This window comes from Dermacentor albipictus, chromosome 4 (genome assembly GCF_038994185.2).
Source record: "Dermacentor albipictus isolate Rhodes 1998 colony chromosome 4, USDA_Dalb.pri_finalv2, whole genome shotgun sequence".
In the NCBI taxonomy this organism is placed as follows: Eukaryota; Metazoa; Arthropoda; class Arachnida; order Ixodida; family Ixodidae; genus Dermacentor; species Dermacentor albipictus.
The window spans coordinates 105,955,864-105,982,010 of NC_091824.1; the positions used below are offsets into that span (position 1 = coordinate 105,955,864).

A 26,147-nucleotide genomic window follows, 5' to 3' on the forward strand; every position below is an offset into this window, starting at 1 on the left:
TGTGTGACCCATCGTGACCGAGCCCTTCTGCACCCGAGCACAAGCCCATCCCGACACCACAGTTTCTCAATTGGAAGACGTTGTGAATAAAACCGGATCCAGATGAATCTGTTCCAGCTTCGGTTATTTTGCCAACCATCTCTTCATCTCTCCAAATGCTTCCCAGTCTTTATTTAAGGTTTAGGGCCATTCCGAATGTAAAGGTGTATATATCGAACAGGTCACGAGAAAAACACATACGGCGTATTTTTTTTTTAAATTAGTTGAGAGCTGTGCAACTTTAATCATGTGCATTTCATAAAGACTGGGCGTAGACGTATAGTTTGGCTTGCACTTTGATCTTGGCCAAAAGGCCGAGAAGCTATAACAGTTTGGCTTGTTTGCAATTTCCGGATCCCATATGTTTCGATAGTACCGGTTAATTAGGAAATATAGAAAATTAATCCCCAATTTCTAACTTGTTCCACTTTGTGTTTACGTAAGGGCCAGCCTACGGCGAAAAGCAAACAACAACTTAGAAATTTAGTGTTACCTTACAAACACTCGACTTAACAACGGTTATGCTAAATCGATCGTTGGTCGGCACACTGAACTTTCCCACGTTTGAATAGCAAGCAACCACAAGAGTAAAACTTGGTGAGCATCTCTTAAAAGAAGAAAAAAAGTGCTTGCTCTCAACCTGAAGAATTATTAAGTGGGGGTAAATGCGAAAGAGCGCACTTTGAGCGAAGCACGAGAATTTTAAGGACGTTGAATACCCCCAGCTCCTGGAGCTGTAGGTCCTCTTTTTTTTATCGTTCTTTAAGTTATAACTTAAAATAAATAAATATTCCTGCTAGATCATTTGCTAATGAATTAGAAGACTTTGATTCCTAGACTCACTTGCGGTTCCTCAGCATTACTAATCTCAAAATTTTATTGATGAGGTGGCTAGGTGATCGCATCCTAATCAGGCAAGATGGTAATGCGGAACATATAAAGGAAAAGGAATATCTGGTTGCAAAAACTTAAAACTTCCAGTGAGAAAAAATAATTGTAGAAGGAAGAAATGAAAGACTGTTCACTAACTTTCCTGCTTGTTTTTTTTATATTTTATTCTGTCGAAAAGGTAAATGCAGTTTACGTACTAAGAATATCTGGGGCCACCAGCAGAATATGGTAACCTCCGCCAAGTATTCACCGAATTCAACTTTGAAGTGCCCGCGACACAGAACAATATGGCAAAAAGAAAAGAAAGGAATAGAAAAAAATTTCTATCACTGATCTGAAATTGGGAAAATTTATTATGTCATTTCTTACATCGCACCCAATTAGAATACGATTCCATGTTCCTAAGCTTGACCACTCCACTCCGTTTTCACGGCATAATTTGTTATTCGTTTTCAAAAAAAAAAAAACTAATTTCGCGTGGCTTTTGTGAAGAGATTATGTTGCTTGAAGAGAAGAGTGAAACAATTTCCTCGTTTCTGCTTCAGTGTTTCTCAAACCATGTTATACGTGTTTTCCGAACATGCGTAACTTTAATTTATTGCATCACAAGAAGAAGAAAAACAAGATACTGTGTTTTTCTTTAAGCAGGAGTGATTAGGAGAGCTGTATCTGCAGTCATTTCTTGTAATTTACTTTTAGTCCCGCAGTTTTACCAGAAGCTTTTCCACGTAATCCTGGGAATGACGAAATACCGTACGCCCTTCGTCGAAAAGGGAACTCCGTGTTGGATAGAAGTGGATATCTCGTGTAGAGCTTGTTTTAAGAGTGTGATGCAACGAAGACCACTAAACGTAATTTCATAAAAATGGAGTTTACGTTAGAGGAGGAGGAGGAGTAAAGAAAGAGAGAAGGCAGGAATGTTGACCAGAAATGTGTCTTGTTGGCTACCCTACGCTGGGGGAGGGTAAAGGGGAATAGAAAGATGAAATGGAGAAGAAGGAAATACGCGGTGAGCTTTCGCATGCGCATGGAGGACACCAGTAGTTCAATGTCGTTCACATTCACACGAGTCAGTCGGCCTCAAGAAACAACAGCGCTTTCTCAGCTTTGTGCGCCGACGAGCGATCTACGAGTAGCGCCTGGACTGACAATGGCCGGTCAAGTGTCCCACTTATAGTCGAGGATGCACCAATTCGGATGGCATGATTCAGGTGATTTTGCGAACATTATACGCAGCAGGGTTATTTTTAAATAATTCTTATTAAACATACTGTAAAGGTGATAACATTATTTTTTCGGCAACACACTATCATTATATGTTGTTCTTGTTCTTGTCATTAAATGTATATAAGGGAATCTTAAGCGCATCCTACAGGTGTCGGCTACCCGTTGCCTTAAAAATAGAAATACACGTTACGAAAAAGAGAAAGAAAGAAAAATATATTTGCGTACTTCGACACATTATTTGCCTCAACTAATAGCTTGCAAGACCTTTTTATACCAGGATAAATAGTTTTGTTATGAAACAATTCTGAAAGTAACGCTGGTGACGCTTATAGGTATCGGCTGGTTTTAATCTTTGCGAAACAAGCCAGAGGCTTCAATTGACTAAAAGAGCTAGCAGTAGCTGCAAAAATTACCACATGGAGGCCTGTAAGCCTATACCAGCGTGCTCCAAAAGAAGTCGCAGTTTCGCTCGAAAGGCCAAGCATCGATTGGATAGCAACTGAGTGGACAGCTATACGATGTAACCATATTGGTTTTATCGGCCGTATAAACTTACAAACATTCGCTTACTAAATTAACAAATTAACAAGCACGGCGTCATGCAAGCACAGGTACACACGAACACAGCTCGCTCGATGACCGCGGAAACACGCTGCCAAAACGCTGGAGTGAGTAAGCGCGGTAGAAGCAGCGAGCGAATCGGCCTTCGTGCTGTCACTCGCGGCAACGCGAACTAAACGGCGAAAGCAGAGCGCATACAAAGCTACCGGCACTCGGCGTACTTTGTCCTCACCGCAGAGCACGTTGAATATAAGGGCCGCGCGGGCGTGCACTATGTCTAGGTCGCAGATTACTTGCAAGATACGGCACCCGCGCGGCCAAGCCGTAAGCAGCAGCCGCCGGAGTAGAACGTCAACCCCAGCTTCGCCTCCTCCCCCTGCCTCAGGCGCGACCGAAGATGCTGCGCTTCCGCTCCACCTTGCTCTCTCGCGCGCCTGAGATTGAGTCACAACCGGCTGACCCTCGCTGACCCTCGCAAGCTTAAACTCGCACATACAGCGTACGGCTCACGGCGACGATGCTGTAATGTTTGGGCTTCATACAGAACATCACGGCGACGGCAGAAATGCGCTTGCAGTGTCCATATACTTGTTATCGCAATAAAACAACCGGCCTTGAAGATGGTGAAGGAACATCTGAGCTTTTTGAAAGCGTCTCGCTTGTGTGAGCGCATTTGACTGTGTGGTGCTACCCATGCACGTTCGCGCACACACAACGCGTCTTTTCTATCTGCGTCACTCTCTAGCTCATCTTCTTATTCCCCCTTTCTCTCATCCAGCGTAAGGCAGCTTGCCTGACGCCTTTCTGCGTATTATCCGCACCTTCTTTCTTATTGCTATGTCGAAAAACAGCACGCATACAACTCTGGATATTGCGCTTCTCAGTCAATTTTCCACAAACTTTGTAACTTAGTTACACTGATTTAAACTAACACCCGCTTCACCAGAAAGTTTGGCTTTGTAGAGAAATCGGCAAACAGGAACGGGGGGCGGGGAGGGGGGGAGGATGCAAAAGCGGCGAACCAAAATGTATTTTTTCAGATGCTCACGGCATCGGCAAGGTAGACGACACGCAAGAAAAACCGAACCTAGTAGAAGCACCTTTCATTTTCCTTGTTTAGAACAAAGATACCGAAAGAAAAAGAGGAAGTGAAAGAAAAGAAATGAAGAGGGGAGGAAGGGACATGCCGGTAGCTCTTTTTTGACGACGTGCCCGTCAGAAAAGTGTTGGGCATCTGCGATTTATTGGCCACACAAACGCACCGTTTCATGCTTGGTTCAGGACGTATTCCCCATTATATTCAAAAGCAAGCACCTTGACAGCGAACCTTAGCGATCCGCCAATCGAAAAAGGCGGTGGGCACCTGGTAATCCCCAAGTGCATTTTTGTGTTGCCACGCATGCTCCCTTCTCTCATTTGCTGTACCTTCTGTCATCTGTCATTTAAAATTTTAAGCGTTTACTTCTCTATCTCTCTTTACTTGCTTCTAGTGCATACATGGGCTGCTTAGAGGGGAAACACGGCCGATTTGTAATAGATCACTTGCAGCAAGTCAAAGAAGACAAATGAAAAATGCGCTATCAAAGCAATGTTTTTTTTTTCTATGGGCCGTACATTTATGTTGCACACCGTCTTCTCTGAACCTCTTCCCGTTTCGTACCCACGAAACTGGCACACTAGTTTTCTCTCGATTTCTTTCTTTTACAGCGTAAGCTATTGTGGGCTCATTCCAACAGCCGTTTCGGTTGGCGATGTTGTCCGCTGCCAGTACCCCTCGCAGCTATCGCCAGGAATGAAAAAGAAAATGGATACCCAGTTCCCGTCAACATCCAACCCCGGCGTTCTGTGCGGAAGTCAGCTACTGCGCCGGGCTGCAGCGCTTGCTAGCATCTGCGAAAAAACGCACTATACGCGCATTCTAGCGCACGAGGAGTCACGCAATGTGAGATGCGCGCCGCGTAGCGTCAATACGTGCACACTTTGCATTGCAGTCGCATATTATTGCTCCAAGTTGCAGGTCATGTAGCAGTCATTTAGGTAGCTAGGTAAACAAGGTAGATAGAGAACTTTCTAGGAAGAAAATAAAAAATAATGATATGTATACAAAAACGCCAGAACGAAAACATGTGTAGCATACTTGACTAAATCAAACAGGCTCGGTCACTGTTTGTCACCACCCCGTTTCAAAAAAGAGGACACTAAATGATCATCATCATCAGCAGCAGCACCGCAGCGTGCCACTTGTCACACGATGCGAGAGGCGCGCCGCGTAGCCTGGATCGCGGCAAAGTTTGCATGGCAGTTGCGTTTCATTTCCTTAGGTGTCACGTCATGTAGCAATTGCATCGTGTCATGCCACGTGTCAAGGAATATTGCAAGTGCGCCGCGTAGTCTCGATACCTGTGTCAACCCTGCTGTATACGTTATGGCGCCTCCTCGAAAGGTAGGAACTGCGGCTGAATACAGGAATCGTACAGGTACGCGCGCGGCTGCAACCAGGCAACGTCAAATTCAGAAGACCTCTGTGCAGAGAGCAGCAGAAGCCACAGCTCGCCCGTTCGTGTGGCCAATTCAGTTCGTTCTCCTGAAAACGGCGCAAAGAGACTTCACCGCGAAGACCTAATGCGTGCTCCCGAAAATGAGGCCGCGCAGGCCTGTGACCTTTTTTCGCTTTCGTTTGCCGTCTCGTATGCGGGTTTTCCCGCTACTATCTCCGAGATCGCCTTGCCATTCACCTTAGCAACGCGACAACGTTAAGGACCCCGTGTCACAGAAAATCCGGTGTTGGCGTCGGCGGAGTTGTCCGTAAGCGAAAAATGCCGTATATATTTGAAGCGGTGTGAGACTTCGAATAGAAGATGAAGAAGCGCAGGAACCTTGGCATAGGACGACAACAACAACAACAACAACAACAACAACAACAACAACAACAACAGGAGAATGAAGTTAGAATAAAGATAGACAAGATGAACGCCAGTTCCACAGCAATGCTTTACGTCTATAGTGTCCTTTAACTAGGAACGCTACAATATTTAAGTACATGTATGTCACGCCTTGCTATATGACATGTGGTATATGCGGGTTATATTGCCCCACCATTAAATCACTAAAGTTCTACATACCCTGTTTATTTTTTGTCAAAATATTCCTCAGAAATTTGAGAATGAAAGCCCACAAACAAACGTCATCAAACAAAACACCGGCAGCGCATGCCTTTTAAGTGAAATCTTGTAATTTTTCAATACTAAAAGTGAGAAACAATTAGAGAAACTCGGAAATGATGTAATGTTTTTTTTTTGTGCAGTAGTGCACTAGCTCCGGGATTGGTCAACACAAAGGCCGAGTTTCTACCAGAAACCTCGCCTTTGTGCTTAACGTTCGCCGCCAGAATTTCCCGGTAAACAGTACGACTGCATAAGCTGCCGGTGTCGGGAAGCGTGAGAAGCAGTAAGCGATCTTTGAATGCTATCGTGTTCCACTCTTAAAGGGACACTAAAGGCAAATACTATGTCGACGTTGACTGTTTAAATACCAATCCAGAAGCGACACGACGCTTGTTTTGTGCCAAGAAAGGAATTGGTTTACGAGAAGATTGCATCTGAAGGATCCGAATACCTTTCTCGAAATTCAGATCTACCGTCACCCAACCGGGGGAGTGGTGACGTTGCGTAAGCCATCACCACCTTTTGCTGCCGTCTGTGAGTAAAACGGCGCCCGACAGACGGCGGTACCGAGCCAAGGCAGAACGGTGGATACGCCGCAGCTGCTGTTCTTTGGACAAGTGGCGTAGACTGTTCGGGCACCCCGCAATAATACATGGAAGTTGCATTCTCTGCTACTTGCAGGTTGTGCGAGTGTCGCGAACCAGCAATACCAGTGCAGCAATAGGCGTTAACAAAACTAATGAAACAAGAAAGCGTGGGTGGCACAGAGTCGAGCGTAAACGACACCTTTCGACCACCCGCGTCGTTGTCAAGTGCAATGTCAATGGGTTCTTTTTTCTAAAAATGAAATAGAACTCGATAAGTAGCATCTTACTTCATCTTATAATCCAAGGATGTTTTCTACAATGAGTAGTTGAGTACTAGAGACAGAATTTGACTGAGGAGTGCTTTCATCATCGGACAGGTTCTTGAATGTTCCGGGAGAGTCTCTATTCATGTCCTGCATTTACCCAAATTTCTTGATTATTAAGGCTCTGTTCACGATAATATTGATGGCTTACAGTTTCTCGGGCACTAATCTATCACTCTAGCTTGACTTAGTATTTGCCTTTACTGCCCCTTTAAGCTTTTTCTCTAACCCCGCCATCAGGCTGGCAACTTACTACGTCGTAGTTGTGCTGTTCTGTCATCGTGACTTACTATGTTCGTACATTAACCTTTATGGTATTAGCGCTTTTGCTTAATGCGAAGCTTAAGCGTCCTCCAAGTTTTGGTTTTGTTTTTCCTGAACACCGTACCTTTTTTCGCATCCTCGTTTGCTTTATTCCCTATAAAGTGTATTCTTTTCTCTTCATTTTGGATTGTCTGTACTTTCCACCGTTTCCCCTCTTTCTTTCACGCATATCCTAATTTCTTGCACAAAACGGCTTCAGCGCGAAGGATTCTGCGAGAGACGGACGCCAACACTTATCATCGACAGTCAAGGACCAACGCAAAAATAAAGTAAAATTAAAAGAGAGCAAAGAAGGACACGAACATGACTGAACAACAAAGGCGCTCGTGTTGTTCAGACTTGTCCCTGTTCCAATTTGCGCGTTTTTAATTTTACTATGTGCCCTGAACCAACTAGCCCAGCAGCAAGCCTTGTCAAAGGCACACTAAAGCGAAACAATAAATTAATTTATCCTAATGAAGCATTCTTTGAGAACCCCGTAATCAGTCATTTCAGAAAGACAGTTTGATTATTAGATGAGAAAATGAAGGTCCAAGTATTAGTATTTGAATTCCGCCCTGAAACCCCATCCCGGTACATCAGCGTGACGTCAGGGATTCCAAAGTATGTTTTCGCATTTGGGCCGCGTTGGCTGAATAAAGGTTCCCGAAACTTGCGATGATTATTATTTGGTTCCTTTAGAACCCAATGTAGTCAATCTGTACCACTATATATAATTAGTAGGCCCTAGAAGATGCCATCAAAATCCAAGACGTCACAGCCCCCAAGTGCGGAAACTTAAGTAGGCGTCCCCACCCGTATTTCTTTCTTCCGCTTTTTCTGGCTAACCAAAAGTCTTATTATTGTATGAGTGGTGTTTTTGGTGTTGTAGAACTGTAATTTACTGATGCAGAAGAAATCATTTTTCACTTTAGTGGCCCTTTAAGCATGAGTAGAGAACTAGAAAGGAGTGAAGGAGGAGTACGCGAAGAGCAACAATAACACAAAAAAAGACGTATAGTTAACACTATTTACATCACGGTTGAGTTTCCTAACTTGTCCGCCTTTATAACACACTTCCCTTGATGCTTTTTATGTGCGCGTGTTCTTCATTTTGCATCTACGTGGCAGTCCACAGCTAGACGCTTCGAATCAGAAACCAGGACATAGCTTAACACCGCTAACTCTCTAAAAGTGCATACTTATATTTTGTGACGTCTCGACAGCTGCGCACGTGCGTCCTTGCACACACTCATTTATCAATGTTTCTGTATCTTGTATCTCTCGCCAGCTTTAAATTTTGTACATACTGTGGTGTTCGTTTCGACACCTCCAAGGTTGGGGGAGTCCACCAATAATGCCATAACTCAATAAAAGACCAATGGTGGGATCCCACCTCTGTGTTTCAGCACAGCAGCTTACTACTCCAAGCATTAGACCACGACAATCACACGCACGCTTCTCTCATGCTCTGTCGCTCTGTGACAGAGTCTCTCGTGAAACATCGCTCTGTGAAAAGTCGCTCTGTGAAACATCGGGTGCCATGCCCGTTTTTTCTCATTATTCCCTCATGACCGCTAGCGCTTGGAGACGCTTTGATAGACTACACTGCCTAAGAAATCGACCGCATTTTTTTTTTTGTCAGAGATACGCGATACCTGCAAAATGTGCGGAGTCCGTCTATAATGCTATCTCTGTAATATCACAAGAAAACCTATTTTCAACGTAATTTTTTCCACTTTTCTGGCCCAGAATGCCTGCTGTAATCATCGCTGAAACCCTTTCCATTTTGTTGCCCCTTTGCCTTCCCATTTTAGGAAGAGCCGATCGGTGCTGGCAATTCACCTTATCTGTGGGCCGACTTCATTGGCACTACGAAATATGTTGTCCAGTAATTTCGAAGTCGCGAGTCTCCTGACGCGACTCACAGTAGTGCGAAACTTACCTCGCACTTGCCCTCGCGCACCCCTTGTGCAACCATGCTTAAAACAGCTCGAGTTGTTAAACGAATGTCTCTTGTTCTATTGTATGAGCTCTATCGATTCTCAAATGTCAAATAGATTGTTTTGAAATGCGATTAGCATGGTTAGTGATAAAACTGCCAGGAGGAATAAGAGGAAAAAAAACCATTTATTGAAAAAAAAAAACAAGCAGGGAGGGAGTGCAAGGGTTTAGTTATATGCAGCATGGTAATTTTTAAGTCTTATACAATTTTTAAAAATCGCCTGCTGAAGATACAGTAATTCTAACCCTTGAGCTAGACTGTTCAGAGTGGCGGACATTACTTGCATAAAAAATTGACACACATAATAAGCTAAATAAATAATTTTAATAATGAACTTGATATTTACTTTACGACGCATATTGTAATTCACGAATTGTAGCCGGTGAGATTGTCAGCCGTATCCACTCGGAATGAATTTACAGAACGACACCAGTTTGGAGATATGCGCTATTCAACTAGCCGTAAAAATGCACTATCGTTACATTTACTTTTTAGAGCGCAGCTCTTTGGCGCCCGTTCCCGCGTTTCGCGTCGCCGTCGGCCTCGCCGTAACCAATGTAATCATCCGCGCGCTGCTCTAACTGCGCGCGCTCCTGCTGCCATCCCTCGCGGACGGCGCGAGTCTTGCTCTCCCCTTGTCCTCCAAAGCCGGATCACATGTTCTCGCCTATCCTCTCGCCCGCTTCCTCCGAGCAGCGCTGTTGCGGCGACTCTCGCCTCTGCAGTCCACGCCTCCTTCGCCGTCCCTTCTCCCGCTGTCGCGTCACTGCCGCTGTGCTGGCGGCGGGCGCTCCTTGCCGCCTCGAGTTAGAGTCACTGGAAAAAAATTTCAGAGTACCGCATTCGTTTTCCCCGCGCCGCCGACGCGTTCATTGGCCCAAACGTACCACGTGACCTCTGGGGTGCCATATACCTTCCAAGCGCCGGGCGGGCCGGCTAAGTTAGAGCGCAGGCAGCGCAGGTTCCCTGCGTTTTTTGTGTGTGTGCGTGTGCGTGTGTGTGTGCGCGTGTGTGTGTGTGTGTGTGTGTGTGTGTGTCGTGTTCCGACGTGCGTATCCACGCTCACATTTGACTGCAAGGAAATTCTGCCTGGCTGCTGCGCCTTCGGATGCAGCAACCGAACTGAGTCTGGAAAGACTTTTTACTAGATTCCGACCGGGAAAAATGACCGAGAGCGTCGTTCTGCGTGGTTACACAGAATCGGCCGGGAGAACTTCAAGCCTACAAAAAACACCCGCGTGTGCGAGGTATCAGTACACCTTGCTTGTGCTTTTCGGCAATGTTTTAGAAGATATTTAAGCGAAGTGCATGCGGTGTTAGCGATGCTACGAAAATAGGTGTTCATTGCAGGGATCGTTCGCGTCTTGCACGCTTGACGCGGGTACACGTGCACGCGTTTGTTGCTCAACACACGCGGTTATTCCGTGCTCGTGGCACGCGAAGGCACACTTGTTGCGCGAGAATTCCGCGTCCTCACGTGCACCAGGCACTCGCATGATTTCTGCGCGCATGTGAGCGCGCTCGCGCCTCGAGTCACTCGACCCATATGGCACTTGTTTTTCGCAGGTCGTGACGATCGCAGTCAATAAAAACATGGTCAATACGAGGCCCATGATACTTCCTTTTTTACACTTATCCTTTGCTCATTTATACATACGCATTTCGACATTGAAACCGATGGCCAGGTGATATTCTCAACACATGCTTCAAATTTTGAGCTTGTAAGCCGAGCACATGCAATGAACTGAAGTCAGCATACATATTATGTTTTATGTTGAAATGCTACGGTGCATAACCAAATAATGTTGTGCTTGATGCATAACAGGAAATACAAAACAACAGAATACCCAGTAGCTTTAGTTTCACTCTGTCACTATGCATGTTACATAAGCCGCTCTAAAAGCACAAGAATTTTATACATCGCCTATGTAACTTAGAAAAGAAAAGTGCTGCGTCACCAGCGGGCGTTCCTACTTTTTTTTACAGAGGCAGCAAATCTTGGCAGTCTAAGAAAACAGTCATAAATAAGTTGAGAAGAGTAGCCGCTCATGAACGCACTAGACAGCCGCGTTCATAAATCCCAATGTAGCAAGCTCTCGCTCATTATCAGTGTGCAGAAGTAAATGTAGGTTGCTGTAATCACGAAAATGGCTCATATTGGCCTTCCACAAGATTTAGTGCGCAAAATGGTCATCGAAGTTGGTTTTTACGCCTGCTGTGCACAGATCGTCTTACGATCACGGCCAAACACCGGTGCGGACACGGCAGTCGCAGTGTTTCGTGCGTATACGGCGAACAAAGTCGCCCTGCAGAATCGAGAACGCGTGGTATCCGTTTACAAACTAAATTAGATGTATCCGATTTAGCTTGTGAAATTATACAATGAACGTACGTGCCTGTGACACTGTCAGGTGTTAGTTTCGTCCTGCTTGGAAACATTCAATAGAAGCCGATGGCGGTCCACGATGTTCATGCCCAAAAAGCACAAGCTTGCCTCATTCCGGCTCGAAGTGACGAAATGTTTCCTTCGTAGCTCGCTCCGCGGAAGGGGAAAAAAAACGCGTGCATAAGCTCCGGATAGAAGCGCTAAGCTGCTGCCCTCAATCGTAGCACAGTTCCAGCAGTAAACACGATCGGCGTGCAAAACAACCACCGGCTGCATTACTTCGCACAACAAAACATTTTATTTTCGTTCTTAGCAACCGTTATCTCCGGGCAGAAAGTATTTGTACTTCAGTAAACACTCAACCCGATGTGTCATCGAATATCAAGCTCTTCCAACACGGCGGCCTTCCCGCGATGCAGTCGGCTTGGAAGGCATATGGCGGTGGCCGCTCAGTGTTGCCAGTCAAATTCCGACCTTTGCGGTACTCTGAAATTTTTTCCAGTGACTCTACCTCGAGTGTGATCCACGACTCTCCACTCTTTCGTCTCCGCGTCGCGTGACTGTACGGCTCTCAGCCGTGTCTCTCGCTTCCCCATTTGCGGGGTGCGTTCCTCAGTGGCATTTGTCGCCTCTGGCAGTGCTTGCGCCTGGCTGTCCTTCTTGCTCCTCCACTCTTGCCCTATACTTCCCCTTACCTGGCGCAGTACCGTTGCGGTGACTCGAAAGACAGTTATAGCGATCGTCCCCTTACTTCTACTTCCCACCCCAACCTTGTGCGGCCACATTGAAGCGTGTCAGTGAGTGAATGAGTGTGTGATTGCTATTCGATACCACTGTTCTTCACCCGTTTGCTCATCCCACCCCAGAAGAAACATTAAACAATAATTGCTAATCCTCCCCCTCCCCCTCTCCGCAGTGGTGGCCCACTATAATATGGCACGATGGCGCTTCGCCGGAACGCCGGCTTGATAGCCGCGTGTCGTGGTGTGCGCGGCCCAATCAGAAACTCAGAACCACGTCCGTTCGGCACTGCGTGTTCTGTATGTGGTTGCTTCTTGTTGAACCAAGGCAGTTGAACGCTGGCACTGGCTCCGTATTCGATGACCGATTTGACAGTGTCTTTTGACTCAAATAGCAGTTTCGTTGTTACCAGTGTATTTGTGAAGGCGCTAGGAATCGCCCGATAGCCAACTTTCAACGTAAGGCAAGTTTTTCGCCGTTTTCTGGAACTTGTTCGCCGTCGTCGGTGCGGTGGTGTGCTAAGCCTAGGCTTGCTTCGTGGCCGCCGGGATTGGGCCTGACCCCGGCGTGGAACCATACGACATGGCGTCCGAGATGGAGACGGCGACGTCTCCGACGACATCGAGCCCTGGCTCCGGCCAGATGTGCGTCGAGGTGCAAGGGCACGAGATTTCTCCTGAGGAGTTCCACACTGGGATCAGCTGGTGGCAAGTGGGCCAGCGCATAACAGCCCCGGCGAGCGAGGGCTCCGCCGCTCGCCAGTCGAGGCCTAAAACAAGAGACCACGTCAACAGAAAAGTGATCGCAATGACAACAAGGGCAGCGAGAATGCCAGACGTGCTGCCGAGAGAGGACACCAAAGTGATCGTGAGGCCGCGGGGAGGCCTAAACATCGCAAGAACGCAGACTGGGATCGTTGCCTCGGCCATCATGGCGGCGGCGAGGGTTTCGAGAGAAGACGGTGCGGCGGATACCTTCTGCCCCAACCTACACCAGAATATCATGGTGGTGAGTACTCCCGATAAGGGGCGTGCTTTGACCTATGCCAAGATTCAGGCCATCCGCATCGGGGACAAGATACACGAGGTAGGCGCGTACCAAACCACACCATATGGCACGGTCAAGGGGATCATTCGAGGCATTCCCATTGAAGATACTCCGGCGGATATTGACCGGAACGTTGTTAACTCAAGAAATCCATTAGCAAGAGGGGCGCAAAGAATTGGCAATACGACTACCGTAATTGTAGCTTTTGAAGGCGAAAAGGTTCCAAATTATGTATGTTATGGCCCTGTGTTAACGAGGTGCAGTCTGTACCGCAAGCATTTCGATGTCTGCAAACAGTGCGGCAAAATAGGCCACAGAAGAGACGTTTGTCCTAACCCCCATATGAAAGTGTGCTTCGATTGTGGGGCCAATAACCCTGTCGATGGCCACGAGTGTACGCCTAAATGCAAACTATGTGGGGGACAACACCCAACGGCCGATAGAGAATGCAAGAACAAATACAAAACTCCCTACGTAGTAACGAAAAGGCAGTGGGAGCGCAAGATGGCGGAACAGCGCGTACAGCAACAACTAGCATCCGGAGAGTTTCCACCGTTGATGACGTCAGCAGGAGTGAGCGGCACAGCTGGTCGCCACGAGTCACGCTCGCGCGGGAACAACAGCGAAAGTCAAAACAGAAGCATGAGCCGCCACCGCCGATCCCAATCCAAAGACAGAGTAGCCTGGGCAGACGTAGTAAAGTCGGGGGTAGCCAAGAAAGAGCAGCAGCAACAGCAGCAGCAGCAGCAGCGACAGCAGCAGCAGTCACCGCCATTTCGAGGTAGTGGAGGGAAATTTAAAGACGAAAGTGAGGCAATGAAGGCGCTAAGAGAAGCAAACGAGGCGTTGCGGAAGAAGAACACTGAACTAGAGGCGACAGTCAATAAGCTCAGCAAGGAAATGGCAGAGATCAAGAGAATGATGACGGTACAGCTACAACAGCAGCACGCACAGCCTTTATCGCCACATCCACAGCAGATGGCAATGACCGAGGATGAACCCGAAGTAGCGGTGAACCCGAGGATAGAGAACGCGGCCTCGGCGGGTCCGGCACCCAAGAGAAGAGCAATTGAAAATCTTAAAGAGCGGAGACTCAGCGACAGGGTAGACAACCTTGAAGATAGGCTCACCCACTTTGAAGAGTATATTCGCACGACATTCACCAAGACAATTACCGACCGTTTCATAGCAATTGAACAGACGTGCCAGCAATTAACGACGACAGTACAGAATTTGGCAACGCAAATGGCTAACTTTCAGCAAACATAGATAGGACATCAACCACCGCAACCACAACAGCAGTGAAAGGCCTCCTGGTCTGGCATTGGAATTGCAACGGTTTTGCTGGGAAAAAGGCTGCACTTCAGCAACACTTAGAACAAGTATCATGAAAGCCAGATATTATCATGTTGCAAGAGACCCTCATTGAGGAAGTAAAGCTCTCAGGTTACCGGTCCCACGCCAGCCCACCAAGCTTCCGGACCGCGGCCGGCAGTAGCGGCAGGGGAGTTTGCACCTTGGTGAGAAAAGGCATCACGTACGTCGAGCACGAGTTATTGAGCAAAAGCCCAATCGAGCACACCATGGTAGAGGTGGTTACCGGGAAAAAGCAGAAGGAAAGCTCTTTTCTGGTAAACGTGTACAGTAGCCCTTCACACGGAAAGTAGAAATTCAAAGCACTGTTACACAAAGCGTGCAACGTCGCGGGGCCCGACAACAGGCTGGTAATCTGCGGGGACTTCAACGCGCCGAATCAAGCCTGAGGTTACCCCAAAACATTGGCAAAGGGCAGGGACCTAATGCAAGATGCTACCGACTTGGGACTAAATCTAATTACCGACCCAGCATACCCTACAAGAATCGGCAACTCGATCACCCGGGACACAACGCCCGATCTCACTTTCCTCAGGACCAATGGCGGTGGTATGGCGGACTTCGAATGGCGCAACACGGGCCACGAATTGGGAAGTGACCATTACATTGTGGAGGTCGCTGTCCCGCTCGGTGGTACCGACGAAGTTGGCAGAAGCCTTCGGAAACATAGATTTACTGACTGGGACGTGTTTCGAGGATTGTTACCCGAGGAGCAAACCGAAATTACGGACATTGAGAAGTGGTCCACCGAGATTGTAAACAAGGTAGAAAAGGCCACCAAGGAAGTCGGGACGGACGAGCGTGTCCACAGGGTCGACAGCCGCCTCGCCCACCTCATCGAAGCCAAGTAGTCCATCCTGTCAAGGTGGAAGACGCAGAGGACAAACAGAAAGCTACGCAAGAAGGTCGCCGAACTCAACCGCGAGATCGAGTCCCACAGCCGAGTGCTATGCACACAGCAATGGAATGAGGTTTGTAACGCAGCGGACGGCCAGATGCACTGCGGCAAGACGTGGAGTATGCTGAGGCATCTTTTGGATGCGACCACGACCAAATCTCACCAGCACCACAACTTGGCCAAGATCATCCACAGGGCGCTGACCGAGCACGGGGAAGACGAAGTGAAGAAACGCCTCGACGACAAGTACCTCCCGGTCACTCCCACAGCCACGCACCCGGACTACCTAGGCGAAGAAAACGAGTGGCTAGATCGAGACATTGAAGTATGGGAAGTACGGGTTGCCCTGCACGATCTCAACAGCAACTCCGCCGCTGGTCCCGACCGCGTTACGAACAGAGCGCTGAAAAATCTTAACGAAGCGGCGATAGAGAACCTCACGGCATACTTCAACACTTGCTGGCGAGCCGGATCATTACCTCGGCAGTGGAAAGCAGCCAATACCAACTTGATTCCCAAGCCGGGCAAGCCACCCAACATTGAGAACCTCCGGCCGATCTCGCTTACGTCCTGTGTGGGCAAAGCGTTGGAGCATGTACTCATGAACAGGTGGCAGAGGTACCTGGAAGATTCGGGGCTCTACCCAAACACCATCATCGGGTTCCGAAACAAGCTCGGAACTCAGGACGCCATGATACAACTGAAAAATGACATCCTTGATGACACTACCAACACGAAAGACAAGCGAGCCATCTTGGGTTTGGACCTGCAGAGCGCTTTTGACAAAGTAAGACAGTCTGCAATTCTGGCCCAGGTGTCACGGCTAAACATGGGCAAGAGAACTTATGCGTACATCAAGGATTTTTTGACGGAGCGGACTACTGAAATCATCGCCGGTGACCTGCGGCTCCAAAAGAAGAAGCTCGGCAGTGTCGGGACCCCCCAGGGCTCAGTCATCTCGCCATTGCTTTTCAACCTTGAAATGATAGGGGTGGCCGAGCGCCTCTCACGAGTCGCGCGGGTCCGACACACCATCTATGCCGACGACATAACGCTCTGGGTCCCAGGAGGAAGCGATGGACACATCGAGAATACATTGCAAGAGGCGGTTGACGCTATCGAGGAGCAGCTGGACGGGTCTGGGCTCGTCTGCTCCCCAAGCAAGTCTGAGCTGTTGGTGGTTCCTCCGAAAAGGACAGCTAGGAAGACGAAAGGCAACGAGCCTGCGAGAGAGCAAGACACAATAAAGATCAAGACGAGCGGTGGTCACATGATCCCGGCTGTCGAGAAGATCCGAGTGCTGGAGATGCTGATTGAGCGCAAACGAGTCAACGGCGAGACGGTCAACCGTCTGGCGGCCAAAGTCACCACGGCCATCCGCCTCATTAAGAGGGTGTCGCACAGAACAGCAGGCATGAAGGAAGAAAGCCTCACCCGGCTAGTGGAATCCTTCGCTATAAGCCACATTAGATACTTTGCTGCTTTCCAACGGGAGACGACGACGAAGTGTCCTGTGTGGAACGCTGCCTTTTCGTCTCTGTGAATTTGAAGCTACTTAGTGGGAGACGCCACTCCCTTAACTACGGCGATGGACGAGGAGTCGCCTGGAGAGGTTCCTGGTCCTTCTACGTCAACAGCGACCGCACCGAGAAAGCGGTCTAGTCGCCCGAGTGACACCTACAGCGAGGACACTGTGATCTACTCAGGGACCAGTGATGAAACCTCGGATGACAGCGACTTCGTGCCCGTAGCGAAGCACAAAGCAAAGAGAAGACTCGTCAGGACGTCTCCTTCCACAAGTAAGGCAACTGTGATCCCGACGCGAAAGCCATCAGACCTCACCATTTTATATGTGCCTGTGGCTGCTAGCGACAATCTAAACCGGATCAACCGCCAAGCCACATCTGTATCGCTCGAGGCACTCGTTCCGGGTCAGATCAAAGATATAAGGATCAACGCCCGTAAGAACATCCTCGCTATAGATGTCACAAACCGCAGCGCGCTAGACATTCTAAGCAACGTTAAGGTGCTGGATAGCATCAACGTACGCTGCCATAAACAAGACCATCATGACTCTACGGCCGGCGTTGTGTATGACGTAGATAATTCCATAAGCGATGCTGACCTGCATATACTCATCAAGCCGGCGACAGAGGGAATTGCCATATTGCAAGCCCGTCGCCTGGGAAACTCGCAGTGTGTCAAGTTAACTTTCAAAGGAGACAGCCTACCGTCCCACGTCAAGGTCGGTCACTTCCGACACATTGTACGGCCCTTTGTGCCAAAGCCGCTTCAGTGCAGGAAATGTCAAAGGATAGGGCACGTTAGTGCGGTTTGCACAAACGCTGCCGTGTGCTCCCGGTGCTCTGGGTCGCACAGCTCCGACGCCTGTCGTGCAGAAAACCAAAAGTGCGCCAATTGTCAGGGCTCTCACGATGCAACTTCGAAGAATTGCCCACATGTGAAAAATGAGGCGAAAGTCTTGAGGCAAATGGTCAGGGATGGTTCCTCGCACAGGGAGGCTGCCGCTAAGGTGCGACGTCGACGTTCACGTCGCCGGAGTTCTAGGAAACCCACTGCTATTGCTAAGGATGCACCGCGTCCACTGACAGTCCAGACACTTCCGCATACAACTAGCAATAGCAGCAACGACGTTCCTCAGCAGAAAGTCTCCAATCTCATTGCCTCAAGCGAGGAGTGGCCGCCATTGCCACGGCTAGATCCACCAGCGGAGCGACAAGATGTAGCACGCTCGCCGAATCATGCTTCACCTTCTGGCAGCAACCAAGACAACGACAAACAAGTTGTCACCATGATAAGGGCCCTTATGAACACGCTACGAGCACTACTGACTGCCATACACACTCCGGCGGCTCGAGGCGCACTTCAAATACTGGATGCCCTGTATCCGGTACTTTCCGGTCTTGAGAAGTACCATGGCTGCTCCTCTACATTCGTTCCTTAAAGAGGTCAAGGAAGCGTCTATCTTCCAATGGAATGTCAGAGGCATTAAATCGCGCATTTCGGACCTTCGTCCGTTTGTTTTTAAGAACAAATTTCCAATAATTGTCATTTGTGAACCAAACGTTGAGAGCGCCATCCGCCTATCAGGATATGAAGCTTTCATGTCTGCCACCTGTACCGACCGCAGCAAAGTCATCGTTTATATCAGATGCGATTTCACATATGTTTTACACCCAGTAGCACCTGATGACAACAATCAGTATGTGTGTTTGACTACAAAATACAAGAACGTCGCACTCACGCTCATAGGTGCCTACATCTCACCTTCGAGTCGATTTGACAGCGCAAGACTAGGTGGAATTTTAACAGCGACACCTGGACCATGGGTTATTACCGGCGACTTCAATGCGCATCATCCGCTATGGGGAAGCTCAAAGATGGACTGTCGAGGAAGACGTGTACTATCCTTCGCGTCGGACCATGAGCTCTGCTGCCTAAATGATGGCAGTCCCACCTTTCTGCGGGGATTGACATACAGCAGCTGCCTGGACTTGACTTTTGTTTCAAGATGCCTCAGTGCCAGTGTGAAATGGTTCACGGACAACGAAACGCGTGGTAGTGACCACGTTCCAACGTATGTTAAAATCGACGGCATACGCAAGTCACACTCTACTACAGTTCTTCATCACATCGACTGGCCTAAATACACGTTGCTCATGGAGAAGAATTGCCAAGAGATCCGGGACTGTCTGCCTGGCAACATCGAGAAGCTAATTAACGCCGCTGCTCAAGAAGCCACAAGATCTTTTAGGCCTATTCCTAAATTCTCTGAATTCGAAGCAGAATTGGAGCGGCTTCGAGCAATCCGCCGTCGCGCGGAAAGAAGGTACAGGCGCACCAAGTCCATCTACGACCTAAGGGAGGCGAGACGCATACAGAAGAAGATCCAGCGTCGGATCAACGCCCTGCAGTCTCTAAGATGGAAAACCTTCTGTGATACCCTTGATCCGCATAAACCCCTGTCACATATATGGAGAACAGTGCGTGGTCTTCGAACATCACCGCAACAACGCCACCCCTTCAAATGCCTGGCTCTCTACCAAGGTCGCAGAGAGCTCGACGTAGCGGACGACTTCTGTGTCAAGGTCGCTGGTCTACCGCCATCGTTCGCTACACGTGATCCCCGTGATGTTCCAATCTCGCGGGATTCTCGTATGGACAATCTGTTTTCCATCGAGGAGTTGCAGGCGGCGTTGGCAGCGTGCAGACGTTCCTCATCGCCTGGGCCTGACGGGGTGACATACGCAGCTCTTGGAAACCTCGGTCACACAGCCCGGCATGCACTTCTAGACGTGTACAATAATTCATGGCGTGAAGGAGAAGTTCCAGCTGCATGGAAGTCCAGCCGCCTTGTGCCTTTGCTCAAGCCAGGTAAATCACCCCTAGACGTGGCGTCTTATCGTCCCATTGCTCTGGCCAGTTGTCTAGGAAAGGTGATGGAGAGGATGGTGCTGACGCGTCTAGAGTGGTATCTAGAACATTACAAGTTATATCCTGACGCTATGGCAGGCTTTCGACGCGGACGCTCTTCTATAGGCAACGTCATAGATCTTGTCTCGTCTGTTCAGCACGAAAAAAGCCTCAGGAAGCTGTCAGCGGCGATGTTCCTGGATGTTAAAGGCGCATATGACAACGTAACCCATCAAGCCATCCTGGACGCCTTGGGTGATGTCGGCCTAGGCGGCCTTGTTTTTCGGTGGATATCCAGCTTCTTGAAGGACAGGTCATTCTTTGTGCAAACAGGGGACGGTGCGTCATCACAACGCAAAACCTACCGAGGCGTACCACAAGGCGGAGTCTTGAGCCCCACTCTATTTAACCTGGTGCTCATCGACATGGTTCATACCCTTCCGGAATCCGTCCATGTGTCGATCTATGCAGACGATATATGCATTTGGTCATCAGGAGCGACGCGTCCTCAGGTGCGCGCCAGACTTCAAAAAGCGGCCACACTAACATCAGGTTATCTTCGAGCACGAGGTCTGGAGCTGTCCTGCGAGAAGTGCTCTATAGTCGCTTTCACGCGTAAAGCAATGAAACCATACGTTATCAGAATTAATGGACAGCCAATTGCCTACGAGAAGACGCACCGCTTTCTAGGAGTGATAATAGACCGAGACCTTTCCTGGAGTCCTCATATCTCCTACCTAAAAAGGAAATTAGTCATGATAACCCACGTGCTCAGATTTCTTGCGGGAAAGTCATGGGGTGCGTCTGTGAGTGCGATGCTCCAACTCTATAACGCACTGTTCCTCGGTCTCCTGCGCTATAGCTTACCTGTACTGGGTGGGACCGGCAAGACCAACCTCCGTGCCCTCCAATCTGTACAAGCTCAAGCTCTGCGAATTTGCCTTGGTCTTCCTAGATGTGCGTCCACGGCAGCAACAATAGCCATCGCGCATGACCACCCTATCAACACGTATCTTCAAGTCGACACTTTGAGGATGCATATCAGGCACTTCGCCCGACTTCCATCGCATCATCTCGCCTCCCTTCCTGCCGCTCGACCTCGTTCAGCGTTTAGCAAGATTATTGCCGCCAACAATGGAACTTTACCGTCAAACTTCACGCCTGCAGCACGACCATCTCAACCGCTGTGGTGCCTCCATCCACTCCAGGCTGTCCTTGTTATTCCCGGTATCAAAAGGAAAACAGAGATGTCAACTTTTGCCCTCAAACAAACCGTGCTTTCAGTGCTACATGAACAACACAGAGGACGCATCCACGTTTACACTGACGGTTCTGTATCCTCTAATAGTTCAGCTGGAGCAGTGGTGATTCCCACAGAGTGCGTCACCCTCAAGTTCAAGACATCTCACATTACATCATCGACGGCTGCAGAACTCGCAGCTATCCGTGCTGCTCTGGAGTTTATTGTTCAGACATCATCACATTCATGGTCCATCTTATGTGACTCAAAGGCAGCTCTTCAGTGTCTGATGTCCCCTTTCAACCATGGACCTAATGAGCAACTAGTCGCAGACATCCGACTACTCCACCATCACGCAATCAACAAGGGACACAACATCATCTACCAGTGGATACCGGGTCACTGTGGAATTTCAGGAAATGACAGTGCGGACGACGCTGCCCGGTCGGCTCATGATGGCGCCCAGATTATACCCATACCACTGTCAAGAACAGATGCAGCCACAAGTCTTCGCTCCCTCGCCCGCGAGCTTACACAAAATCTGTGGAACACCAGTGACTTCACGAACGCACGTCTCCACAAATTGGATCCACGTCTGCAACTCCGCCTACCACCAGGGTTGCCACGAGCGGAAGCAACACTTCTGTGCCGCCTGTGGCTCGGCGTGGCGTTCACGAACTCATATTCATTCCGTATCGGAATGGCCGACAGCCCTACTTGTGACACCTGCGGCTGCGAGGAGACGATTGAACACCTCCTTTGTGACTGTCCCCGTTACGCAGTGCGAAGAACAGTGCTTGTGACCGCTCTCGCAAAACTGGACAATCGCCCCTTTACAGAGGAAAAAGCTCTAGGACATTGGTCCAGACGGGCTTCGGCACTGAAGGCCTTAAGGGCTTTGTTGAAGTTTTTAAGGGCATGCGAATTGTGTGACCGCCTTTGAACGTTGTAGAGCGTAGTTTCGCGTTACTCTGTGAATTTTATTTTTTTTTCTTTTTTTCCTCCTCTTCTTCTTTCTCCTTTTATTCCCTTTACCCCTTTCCCCAGCACAGGGTAGCCAGCCGGTACTTACACTGGCTAACCTCCCTGTCTTTCCCCTCCTTTGTCTCCTCCTCCTCCTTGCTGCTTTCCACAACTGGAGGCTGTGCGAACGCAATGAGATCAATGCGCTCATACGCAAAGCGTACAAGGCTGCACTCGGACTTCTCGACTGCACAAGCACCGACAAGTTCCTGGCCTTGGGAGTGCATAACACCCTGGAGGAAATCGCCGAGGCGCAGAGGACCGCTCAGCTCGCGCGGCTATCAGAAACAAGAACGGGCAGACAAGTGCTGCGTGACCTAGGCCTGGGACCAAAGGAAATTGGACCCGAAAATACAGAGGTGCCTGTACCGGACGCAATTAGTAGACGGCTACGGGTATGTCCGGTACCAAGAAATATGAACCCTGAGTTCCACAAAGAGCGGCGGGCGGCGAGGGCCAAGGCGCTCATCGATCTCCATGCCAAAGACAGGGGTGCCGTGTTTGTGGACGCGGCAGAGTATCCACATGACAGAAAGGCATTCGCCGCTGCAGTCGTCGGGGCATCGACCGGTGCAACTAGAACAGCGGCGAGTGTGCGGACTCGAGGGGCGCATCAAGCCGAGGAGGTGGCCATTGCTTTGGCCATCGCCGACCCCGAGTGCACGACTGTGCTCTGTGATTCTAGGACGGCAGTGAAAAATTACGCCAGAGCAAGGGTGTGTTGTGAAGCCGCGCGTGTGTTGCGTGTGGTCGATCTCGCGAGTGAAAGTCGGTGTGTGGTGATAAAGTGGTTTCCGGCCCACATGGGCAGTGATGTGTCGGATCGCGGCAACGCTAACCACAACGAGACGGCCGGCGAACGCGGCGGCGCGAGGACTAACCAACCGTGCCGCTGCTACTACAGCCGACCCGTCGTGGTGGTGGGAAACCAAGGACAAAATGACTTCCTACAATGAAATTGTGAAATGGTACCGACTAGAGCGAAGGACTATGCCGCCACCTCATCCGGGCTTGACCCGTAAGGAGGCGGTTTTATACCGACAACTGCAAACGGGGTCGTTATTCACCCCGGTGCTGATGAGGCACGTGTGTCCAAGTGTTTATGAAAGTGATCTGTGTTGTGTGTGCCGAAAGGAAAGAGTCACTGCAGCTCACATCCTTTGGGACTGCGCTAAGAATCCGCATGAAGCTGCAACACTAACAACAATCCCGCCGCGGCTCGAGGCCGCAACGAGATGCTATGACCAAGATGTTCAAACCCAGGCCGTCCAGCAGATCTCGGCGGCCCTCGAAAGGCAACGACCGAGCGAAACCGGAGGGAGGCTGCCACCCCAAAGGAGGGGCAGGCGCGGTCGACCAAAGGGAATAGTGCGGCCGCGGCCGAAGTAGAGGCGCCACACGCCGCGAAGACGTCATGGCCGCGTCACGGTAACGCCTCCCTAACAGGGGAAGGCTAACCGTTCTGCAGGCGTTCAGAACAAAGTTTCGTCACTCACTCACTAAGAAGCGTAATCGTCGGCCAATCATTTTTTGACAAAACGCTTTTTTATGCATTGAAGCACAAGAGTAAATGGAACGGCCATATTTTTTCGTCTCATACATCGGAAAATAATATCTCGAAACTTGCATAATCCTGGAAATCCATTTAAAGTGGATGCGTCTCGCTAACTCACAGGCTACGTTTCCTTATCTGCAATTTGTGCTAATTAGTTAAGAAGTTAGTCAATTTTTGCGAATTATTCGTGTAGGTGTTTCAATTTCACGTCTTATTAATGTCGGCCTCTTAGAATAATCCAGCTCAGCGACGATAAATGCGCTATCTGCCACATACAATTTTTAAAAATTTTATAAAACTTTAAAATGATCACCCCCTAAACGCCGTGATGTCCTAATATTATGCGTAATGAGACTACAAAGCGAACTGCGAGACAGCGCAGGAAACAACGTGCATTTTGTTTCCTACGACTCCTTTAAAAATAAAGGAAATGTCCTCTGCTTGCCTTCCAACTAGAATGTTTTCGCTCGGTGATTTAATTAGCAGTTGGTGCTCTCACAAGCTACGCCAGATTGCAACGCGCCTTGTTTGCGTAACTGCACCCCCCTCCCCCGATCTTCTTTCATTTAATCTTATTTTCCGTCGGTCCAGATTAGCTTTATCAATTTAAGGAGGACGGCGTTCAGCATCCGCTTTCTGAGAGCGCAAGTGCTTGCCCTGTGCACTTTGTTGTCATTTACATTCACTGGCATGCACAAACCCAATTTGTATTTGCTTAATCTTTACATTTATTTATTTACTTTCAGGGCGAGAAGAGTTACATAAACTCATACATATGGCGAACTGCCTGTTTTATTTCGCAACAAACCCTTCAAGATTGCCTCCTACGTGAAGTAAGTGCAAAGGTTTTGCTTGCACTTCCCCGTTTCCTGCCGGCCATTATTAATTAAATTCTCGGGTTTTACTTGCGGAAACCACGACGTTATTAAGAGGCCCGCTGTTTAAAGAGACTGCGGATTAGTCTTTGACCACCTGTGGCTCTTCAACGCGAACCCACTGCACGGTACGCAAGGGCGCTTTTGCATTTCTACCCCATCGAAATGCGCCCTCAGCGAGTGTAATTCGATGCAGCGCCCCGGAACTCCGCGGCGCCAAGCCAAATGCACTACGCCCCAACGCTTCCTAGAGTCCAAGAAAAATCTGGGGTGACACCAAGTCCGCATTCTATAGAAAGGTGTGTGTGTGTGTGGGGGGGGGGGGGGTGGATTTAAAGGGTGACCTGTGAAGGAAGTTTAATGTTTGTGACCTAGTCATGAGGTTTGCAAATACTTATTACATTCTCATTCCGTTCTTTTTAATATTTTTTGCGAGGCTTGTCGAAAAAGTTTCTTCTGTGTCCTAAGTGAACACAACGGAGCTTGTTACTTATATTTGGTAATCATAAGCGACAGGTTACTGGAACATTTGTGTAATGCGTAAGCGAAGTTCGAAGCGTGTGTTGATTAACTATGGTTTTTGCAGTAAACAGCGAACGCAAACAATCTGGAGCTTTATGAATGTGTCTCTGGAGCGGCGGAGAAACATAGCCCGCTTTACAGGGAGAACTAGAATTCATAGCGAGATCAAATTTATAGATTTAGGGGACCATTATACATCGCGAAGATGCGAAGCTAAATGTGCTTGAATGAAATAACGATGTCGAAAAAAAAAATCTTACATCAAGTGCTGGCAAGCGTTAAATGTAGGTCGCATTTTACGCGAGTTGTTCAACGGGTGAGTCACGTGCGGCAAATGTTCTAAATTTTGTTGTTTCTTTCCAGTCGACTGAAGGTGCGAGCGGCTCAAAAAAGAACACAGCTTCAATGGAAATCGGGCTGTGATTCAGCAAGGTCGCGCAATTCTCTTGTCGTTTTTCAATGTCTGTGTTATGCATTGTACAAAAAATAATATGTTATCCATAATTCACCACACAAAGCAGACCTCGCTGGTTTGAGCCACGTTTGTGTTAGGACTAGTTCCCCCGTCTCTGCCAAGTTTAATCTATGCTATGCTATCTTCCAGCATGGCTCGCAGAACCATATTTACTTGAATGCGGCATTGTTTCTCGGCGTACTTCTCTCTCTTAATTTTTTTTTTGTGTTGAGGAAAGTGTTCTTATATGCTTTTGTACAATTGAGAACCACTCGAAACTTGGGTTTCCTCAAAGGCAGTGATAAGCGCTGTTTTGAAGTTCCAGGAGAGGATAACAAAAAGAAAAAATAGAACAAAAAAGTGTGATCTTGGAGCGAGTTCTCTGAAGTGCAGCTCTCGAGATAGCCTTTTCACTGGAACAATGACGCAGTTTTGTGAACTTGCTCCACAGTACCTGCGTATTTGGAGAATCAAGCGCGAACGGTAAGGTGTTCAAAG

General features: G+C 48.7%; 1 protein-coding gene across 6 annotated transcripts in view; it reads right to left on the reverse strand.

Moving 5' to 3' along the window:
- Positions 1 to 26,147, reverse strand: part of LOC135920938 (uncharacterized) — an 842,780-nt gene that overhangs the window by 146,840 nt on the left and 669,793 nt on the right. The gene's annotated exons all lie outside the window — the stretch shown is intronic.